The following is a 10,330-nucleotide window of genomic DNA, read 5'->3' as shown; positions in this document are numbered from 1 at the left end:
TGGACATTGGTCATAGACCTCCACCAGATATCTGCATCACCTATGAACAAAGAAGCAGTCAAGGAAATCCTCAACCTATCCGTGGGTACCGCTATACTGTCTAACTTGCGAACCATAAGGTCTAACCAAGCTTCTGAGACTAGTGGATCTGAACTCCCTGCAAATGGATCAATCTTGACCCTCTATAGTCGCATAAAGTACTCTAGTGCCTTATTAACTATCGGTACCGGTGCCGGTGCTGGAATCTGCACTCCTAACACCTACCTACGTATCATCTCCTATAGAGATTCAGCGATCCCTTGATTGATTCCCTGAGCCACTCGGTCCTCATAAGTTGGTGGCCGTGGCGGATTAGCATCCATGCCACGAACTGGAATCCTGGGCCTCCCCGGACCCCGTGTGAACTCGGTGTCAGCCACCTGCTCCTCAGTGCCCTAACGTGAAGACTCTCCACGTGTGACAACCATGATGCTAAATACATGAAAGAAATGAGGTCAACAATAACTCAAGTTATTATGACCAAGTGCACTTCACACTATGAATGTGCAAGACATGAAGCAAGACGAGATATGCAATATACCGTCATGCTAAAGCAATTAAAGAAAGCTCTTAAAACAATTAAGCACTTAAGCCGATAAGCATACGTGTCAAACAAAGGTGCTCTTAACCATATAGGCATATAAGCATAAAGACATGTCATACTACTAAGCATGTTATCACGAAACATCTAAACATGTTATAAAGTCAAAACATGCTATCAAAAGCATGTGAATGCATCAAAGTACATCAACAAAAGCATGATATGCACCAAAACCCGTCGTCCTAAGGTGTTCAAACCTAGGAGCTCTGATACCACTTGTGACGGCCTAAGTTTTTCAACCCGGTGCGTCAGTGATGAACCGAAAGTGATCCGATAACGAATCCGAATTACGGAAGCTAAAGGTAAACCAAGGTCTCTAAAGATAGGAGTCACTCCTAAGACATAAATGTGACCCTCCATGAGGCCACGAAACTTAAAGAGGACAAAAACGGAAACAAAGGTTAAAAAGGACAAAATTTGCTATTTAAGGGGCAAAAAGGTCAATTCACCATTAAAAGGAGAAACTTGACTCTAAAAAGGTCAAAAAAAGGTTAATACAACCTAATCTAATCATTTTAAAACATTCCAAGAGGTTCCATAGACTTTGGCAAAGAATCCCACAAAATGCCCCGTCCCGGTTGAAGTGAAAACTGACACTACTTCACTAAAACACATATAATCCCACTGTGTTTGAAATTTGATAATGGGATTGGTACCATTGGAAATTTGACTCAAAATCCTTAAGTTTAGGCTCAAGAATCACCCCATTTGGATTAGAAACGAAGAAGTTATGACCCGTTGAAGTCGGATGATCAGTACAGAAACTCAACAGAAGCTAGGCTCGGGTTCTAGCCATTTTGGTCGACTGAAATGGACTTTTGGACGACCAAAATGAAAGTGCTAAGACCTAAAATCATGAAGCAAAGGTTCGTGTTGCTTCGGTAGACCGAAATAAGGGTTCGGTCGACTGAAATGACTCATGAATAGTGTTTTTGGCTACTGGAATGTGAGATTACTGTACAAATACCAAACCATTAACCATCGGTCGACCAAAATGGAGTTTCAGTCAACCGAAACACTTCGAAAACCTGCTGCTGAACCTGTTATCTACTGAAGGTGCTAAGGTTCAACCCAAATGTGAATTCCATGATGCTTTGATTCAAATATGAATGTGTAAAACTGATTTTTCATTAGTTTTGGGAATGTGAACATGTCAACAACTTTGATATGAGTAAATGAAGATAAAACAATGGCCCATGGCCCCATACACGTCATTTATAAGATTTTGACCCCTCAAACCTCAAGATTTGATTAAAAGACATTTAAAGCAAAACTTTGATACAAAAAGTGTCTAAGTACAAAAATAGACATGTTTGGCCCTTGGCCTCATTACATGCATGCTTCTAATGTCAATAATGATTAATTAAGCATCTTTACACATCAAAGAGGTTACATAATCTTCAAAAGTACCATACATACATGGTATACAAAATTATAACTTCAAAAATTAAGCATGCTAAACACTTGCATGTTAATATACAAATATGCTTCAAATAGCTCAAAAGCTTCTAAGGATGATGAGCATCCATGAACATGGTCTCCTTACCTGAAAAATAACCCAAACCATTAGGGTGAGTAATCAAGTTACTCGTAGGAGAAGCATATGCGTATACCCTAAAGTTTCAATATCATTGCAAGATCAATATAGACGAATACAAGGGATCATTCCATTTAACGTCTATGTTCGAGGTGTTCTAAGGGATCATCTTAAATGATTCTTTAGCAACACAAATAATTATCAATGTACTCAACAACATCAATTCGCCAATAACAAGAATTTCAAGCTACAATTAAGCATTGGTTGTCAACTTGAAATTTAATGCGAAAACAAGTAATGGAAGACTTGGACATCATGTCTCGGACTTAACCAAGAACAATACGGTTATTCCGGGCATTAACCCACTGGGAAGACCACCCTAGTGCGCACTATCTCAATTCGGGAGAACTCATACCTCCCGCACTAAAGCCAAACTTTAGCCATGTCATATGTAACAATGTCCCAAGAGATTCCAAAATATATATCAAGTTCAAAACTTATATATATATAATAAGGCATATAAACCACCTTCTATGCACAAGTATTTTGAAACCATACAAACCATGTCTTAGGGTTCCAAATCTAGAATGGCATTCCAAATGACAAATTCCCATCATGATATTATGCACAATACAATATCACAAATTTATCAATTCAAGTCATGCCTCAATAACAAGCTCTATATACTAATTATCAACATCATAACAATAAGCTCCTAAATAATTACAATTAGTAATTCACAAGGGTATAGAATTATTGTAACAACAAATATAGCAATTCATATCAATAGAGATTGCATATAACATCAATAATTCTACTAGTGTCCCACATCACCAATACATGTGAAATTTTTAGAATTTAGCATGCTACTAAATTATATAATCCTCCTACACATGGTTTACACATATCATACATGCTTAAATCAATAAACCCTAAGTCAAGAAGTGAGGGTTTCCTATAATATGCAATACTATCACATCAAAAGCATGTACACAATATATATTAAACCACAAGGACTATAAAACACTTCGAATATAAACATACTACCACCCCTACCTCAATAGAGAATTGAATCTCTATAATCCAAGCTACCAAGCACAAAATGGAAAACAAGGTTAGGATTCTTGAAGAGGAGAGTGAAAGGAATCTTTTTTCTCCTAAGGTCAAAGGTCTAGGGTGAGTGGAAGAGTGCCAAATGTGAAGTCAAAGCTCTATACTAAGCTTTCCTCTAATGGAGTCTTTGTTAGGGCTCATGAGAGATAATGGAATAAAGAAGGTAAAGTGTAAAAATGGTGAGTGGAAGGGCTAGAAATCCTCCACTCACTATGTGCTCTTGCACTACCTCTCTCACACACACAATGCAAGACTAAACCTTGATCCTACACTTGTCACTAATCCAATGCCTCTTCCAAGACTAAATCCCAAGCCCATACTTATCACAAATCAAAGGCTACATGTGCACTAATCAAAGGCTAACACATGGATGAATCTCCACCCACCAAATGTCAAGAAGTCATGGTGCTAAGTCTCTTCACCTAAATGACAACAAATGGCTCCATGAGAGTATGACACTTGTCACACTTTCCAAAAATTGCAAAATGGTCCTTTTTCAAAATATCTTCCAAAATAAATTGTAAAAAGGTCCCCCAAACGAAAAATAATTATTTTACATAATTACACCAAAACCCCAAAAGTTATAAATAATTATACTAAAGTATACATTCATGCCCTTTACAAGAAAGTACTAATCTAGCATGCTTTTCAAGGAAAGTAAAAATACCAATGTCATGGAAATCAAATATCATGAATGCATGCAAAACTGGAATCAAATTCGAGCACAACAAGTGAGGTTATGCAAGGAAAAATGAAAAACAACTAAAAGACGAAATAAGGAAAAGACAAAATAGGAAAAAAAGATGAAAAAAGAAAATCGCCGAAAATAGAAAAGAAGGAAAAAGACCGGGTCATTACAAGTATAGTCGAAAAGTTACTACATTAGGATAGGTAGCTTTAGGCTTTGAACCTTCCCTAGTGTATTGCTATCGGATTTACTGGCTAACCAGTGAACGCGATGTCTTGAACTGTTCAGCCGTTTATGTAAACCAAGCCAATAACAAACACACAGTACCCTTCCTCACAAAGTTGGTTCTCATTGTTGTGTTTATTTTGGCCCTGAACAACTCCTGGTATTCAATGAGTGCTCCAGAAAACTTAGCCTTTATAGTTCTCATAGAAGCGACCCCACTTCACACTCATATAGGTGACTTCTTATTAAGAGTATCCTACCATACCCCACTTGAATTTTCAAGGTATAAGAGTCATTAAAAGAATAGCTTATCCTAATCATCGCTGTAGGTAACACTGTCTCATCAATGAAATGGGTAGAAGATTTATATCGTCCCAGTGCTTCTGGTGAGTCACTCAGAATTTCTGTTGTCCCTTTGAACCTAGATCTTGGGATCTCCAGTCAACTAGGTTGGGTTTCCATTAAGGTGACTTGTTAGCTTTCGGCTTTTAATCCCATTCCCCTCGATGATCTGTACAATTGCTCTCTAATACAACCCTCAATTTTATATGTGGCCACACGGTTGTGTTTAGAAATATTACACTCTGCATAGATTTCTCCAGGTGAGAGCAACTGTATACTTTGTGCCCTAAAATTACTTATTGTTAGCAATATCATTTTCTTTAGTGGCACAGGTGTAGACTTACTTTGAAATGTCCTCTTGGTGAAGTTTATTGACTTTCCTATTTGATTTATTCAAAGTTTCTAACTTTGAGTTATATTAAGAATATACAAATACACCTTTAATAAAAAAACATATCCACTCTTGGATTTGAAATCTTTAATATCCCATATCCAGATTACATTACTGTTACACCTCCAATTTAGTTAGATACCTCGATCTATATAATATTGGATTTAGGGTGTATCTTAACTACCCAATTGTTTTTTCAGTGATCCGATCTTGGATTGAAAATGTGCAATTAAACACAGTTATTAAGATGCCTTGCAATCTTAACCAATGATATACTTTAACTGGTATTTATATTTGATATTTACATCTACAAAAGTTAGCTAGGCTTTTATTATCATAACTAGTATTATCTCAATCTCACTCTATTAAGAATATACTATATTATCAGATGTTAAATCTTTCATATCAAATATACTAATTAGTATATCATTAATTTTTTTAAGGCATACAATAACTTATACATCACATTTATGTCATTGTCTTGATACCAGCTTTAATCCACTCAAGGACTTATAAGTTTGCACACTTTACTCTTTAACTAGAACAAATAACTCAGCTCTTCCGCTGGAAAAAGAACTCTTCTAGTTGTTCCATAATATTTTCCTCATAAAAAACAACATGCACTATTGTTATAATACTATAAATGATTTTTGGTTCTATCCAAAATCTTTTATGATTAAGAACCCTATATTTATAAGTATTTCTTATCTGATGAGGTAACTCGTATCAAATTTCATCTATGGACAATATCCCCCCACAACTTTGGGATGATCCTGAAATTATTTATATATAATATATTTCTTATGGTTTTCCAATACATGAAATACCATATATTAAATATTTCATCCCATCTACCTTTCCAAGGTTCTATATTCGCTTCTCAACAAGTATGTATAACAGTCTCTAGTGCATATATATTCACTTTATCTCTAGCTTGTTCTTATAATGTGTCACAGACGTTACTATGAATTAATGCTAGAGTTATTAATTACAGTGGGCTCTAATTGATATTTGCTTCTACATCTTCTGTATTTATGAATTGAGTTATTCATGTTTAGGTTCATGTTAAGTCAGTCATATTAACATGTCATAACCTTTCATGTATCACACATCACATAACTCAATCATTTAAGCAAATAACTCACTTATTGTTTAAGCTTTGGATACATCACCACATAGTGAGCACTCACTTCTCAACTATCATTACTAGTTAAAAGTGAGTTTTTAAGCTCTCATTACTAGCTTAGATTAAGCACACTCTTCTCATTAATTACTACTAGTTTATAATGAGCACCCACTTCTCTGCTATTACCACTAGCTTGAAGTTAAGTTTGTTCAGTTATCAATTCTAGTAGCTCTTAATTTTAGTACACACTTATCTAAGTAGTTTACCTTGGTAATAGAGTAATTTGTTTTGAAGAATATTCTTCAAAAACTATTACTTTACAAGTAATATTATTCACTCTTATATGAGCAGATATGATATATAACTCAAATAGCTTATTGCTAAAATGGCTACTCATCACCCTCGTGTTTTTTACTACCAATTGGAGAGCAAGAACCAACTAACAGATTTTCATCTTGCTCTTAGGTTCTGTGCACCTTATGAATCATTTTAACTTATAGATAAGCTAACTAGTTTGCAACTCAGTAACATTTTAGCTTTTAGCTAAATTATACATTATAGCTAACTAGCTTGATTTAGCTTATCTCAGTGTACTTGCTTACTGTATCCATAACATTTTCCATTAAATACTTTAAAGTTGTAGGAAAATCTTATCTTATTCAGCTTATTCACAACTATACGTGTCTTTAAACACTAGTATAGATCTTTTTCCCTTGACTATCGGGAGAATTGACATAGTTAGACTAGTCAATTTTTCTCTGTCGTATTAAATACACAAACCAGTCGTGAACTCATACAAATTCAATAATATCACATATTAAATAAATTATATTGTAAATTTGAATTACAATGCATATTAAGTAATTCAACTACATAGTTCAATATTATAGTATCAAATAAAAGTAAACATTTATAAAAATAATATTGAACTTGCATAACAATATAGTTTTATATTATATCACATAATTAATTTAAGAAAAAAGATTTGTGGCTCATTCTCTAATAAACATGCTAGAAAACTAGGATCAAAAGATTTAGACGTTCTAGCCCTCTTGCTACGTCTAAGCTCATCCTTATTTTCATTGTATGCATAAGAAAATGATATGCAATACTATTATAAGTATAACCTATCAAATATTTTATGTAACGATTCACTCCACCACACGGTATAATATTATCCGCTTTGGGCCCGAGCCTGCACAATTTTGTTCTTGGATTTTATTCCAAAAGACTTTTATACCAATTGGAGATAACACCACCACATAAAATCACTACACATTTCCCTTACCTGAGCGATATGGGACTGTGCACTTATATCTCGCGCAGTGTGGTAGCTTGTCGGTGCCTCTTGCACCCATCCACGACATACACACACCTACAAGGTTGTCACATTTTAGGTTCCACTTTAACTTTCTTAGGAGTAGGAACTGCAACCTTAAATAGACACCCCCACACTTTTAAAAATTTATAAAACCTTTCCATAATTCATATGGTGTCACATTAGTTTCTTTTGAGGTATTTTATTGATAACATAATTTGCGGAAAGCAAAACTTCCCCCCACAAATTCTGAGTTAAACCAGAACTTGTCAATATAGCATTCATCATTTCTTCATGAATGATACCTTGTTCTGAATAAATATCAGTAAATGATGATTCGTATTCACGAACTCTATTATTTCTTAACACCTTGTCAAGTTGATTCTCAACCTCATTTTTGTAAGGTTTAAACATTTCTAAGGCTTTATCTTTGCTTCGTAACAGATATAGATAACATCATCTTGTGCAATCATTGATAAAAAGAATGAAATACTTTTTCCTATATCTAGTTGGCACAAATTTAAGATAATATAATATACTACATAATATTATGTTACAAAATTAAAATAATTCAACCAATATTGAATCATATAACATGCTTCAATTTCACATAATATTGAATACATCCATATTTAGCATATTATCATATAATAATGTATATAACATTATTTTATTATATCTCATTTATTAGTATAATCTTTACTTTTTTATATCTCAAATAGAAGCACATAATAAATTCTACGCAGGGAAGACTCTGTCTTAAGATTGTTAGTAAATATATACTTCATGTGACATTTAAGATATAACAAACCTTATACTAATATATCATGAGATAATTAACAATATGCTAAGAAATCATTAATTAAATATGCAACTCTATATTTAATTAAATATGCAAAATAAAGTAATAAAATAAAAATAATAAATAAAGAACCTGGACCGAGGCTAGTATTGGATACTATGTCCTTAAGATAGATTCGCCCCGCTATGATGTTAACGGACTCAGTGGCGTCTATCTCCCAGGATACAACGGTCTACATCCACCAGTAGCAACACTACAAACTCATGGATACGGCGAACCTCCTCCGTATAATACTCTCTCTGACTCAAAAATACATCTATACTATATAAATAATGAATTGGGTACAATCTGAACCAAATGGCTCGGACCAAATTTAATATGGCTCAATGAAATCGGTTTTGGGCCTAAGTGGCTCAAACCACTTGACCATGGCTTGAACCCACACCTACTTGGGTTGGGTTCATGTTGAGAGAGGGAGAGAAGAATAGAAAATTGTACACATAAATGGCAACCAATGGTGGGTATTTATAGATAAGGTAGTGTCTCTTTGTTAATAGGCACAACCACTTCCAATAGGTTGCAATGGTTGGTTATAATCAAAATGGTGTCCCATCGTTATTAGATGTGTTTGTTCATTTGAGATATAATGGTTTAGAGTAGTTGCATCTATTGGTTATAACCACTCCTAAAACATCACCTTACCCGAATCGACACAACCTTTCACACCAAAATATTCTTATTACAACCAACATATAGTTGATATTCACATGTTGTAGTCTAATATGATATACATGGACACGTTGCAGACAAGTTACATTCACACACCTTTCTAACAAATTTGACTCATACCTTTAAATAGCAATGGGAATAGGAAGGGGAACCAAAAAAAGGAAAACAAACATGCTGTACGTTGAAATGAATCAAGAAGTTAAATGAAAATCATATATATATATATATATATATATATATATATATGCATACACAATAAATTTCATGTTGTTAGTTTAGCCATTACCACTCGACTATATTCATGCAGCGTGTTAATTATTGTAAAATCTTGAATTACATAGTCAATGATAGTTACAGATATTTAAAACAAAGGAAAAAAATATTTGTAGCAAAATGCAAGAGTATCCATGAAATTCCGAATCTAGCTTGAGAAAGCAATTTCATGATATGGGTTTCTTATTGTTCACAATCTTCAACGGCATTTCCATTCTGAAAGTTTAATCTTTCTTATTTCTAGTTACTAATTATTGACTTTGTTCATCCAAGTGCTTTCATGTCATTTAAAACATCTAGAATTTAATTTATCGAAGACTTTAAATTCATATTTTAAAGGAACATTTTTACAAAAACAAAAAAAAAGAAAAAAAAAATGTGAGTCTTACAATTTTGTATACATTTTGCATTAGTCTCTTTCAAAAGTTAATTAGATATTGGTCTTATTCTTTTATTAACCAAACCATTACTCTAATATGTACTGACTATTGATAGAAAAGAGTTAACCGATTAATTGATTAATAGTATCTACAGCTATTAAGATTTTGTGGCTCAAGACCAAGCCTATTGGGCTTAAACTACTCAGTGGGCCGATCCGTTAAAATTTATCATAGGTTGAAGTAAAATCAGGTTATTAGACTTTAACTTCAATCCATGCTCCTCAGGGCTTGTAGTCGAACTCATATATAGACCTAACCGGGGCTACAACCTATCTCAAATTCAATTAATTCGAACCAATAACATCTAGACTAAGTTAATTCAAACCAATAATAGTCTTTTATTTAGAGTAATTGAGGACACATAAATATAAAAACAAACAATTGTGTTTAATTACTTATAATTACCTAGAAAAATATATTTTAAATTATTAATTACAAATATATATATATGTTGAAAGAGATAGAGAGGGAGAGAGAGTATATGAAAACGTATATCTTATTGAGTGGGTAATACAATAATACAATGGTGTTTATATAAGAGAAGCTGCAGGAGTAGATGAGCGGAGAACAAGTAAACCCTATACATGGTAATTCTATATATGGTAACGAGGGGTAGGTGACAACTCATACAATACTAACTGTACATGTGTGACAACTCATACAATACTAACTGTACACATGTGACAACTCATACAATATTGTACAA

Source organism: Cornus florida, unplaced genomic scaffold (assembly GCF_030987335.1).
Source record: "Cornus florida cultivar Cherokee Brave unplaced genomic scaffold, ASM3098733v1 CherokeeBrave_3.0.0_Hap2_Chr03, whole genome shotgun sequence".
Lineage (NCBI taxonomy): Eukaryota > Viridiplantae > Streptophyta > Magnoliopsida > Cornales > Cornaceae > Cornus > Cornus florida.
Note: the sequence above shows the minus strand (reverse complement) of the source record.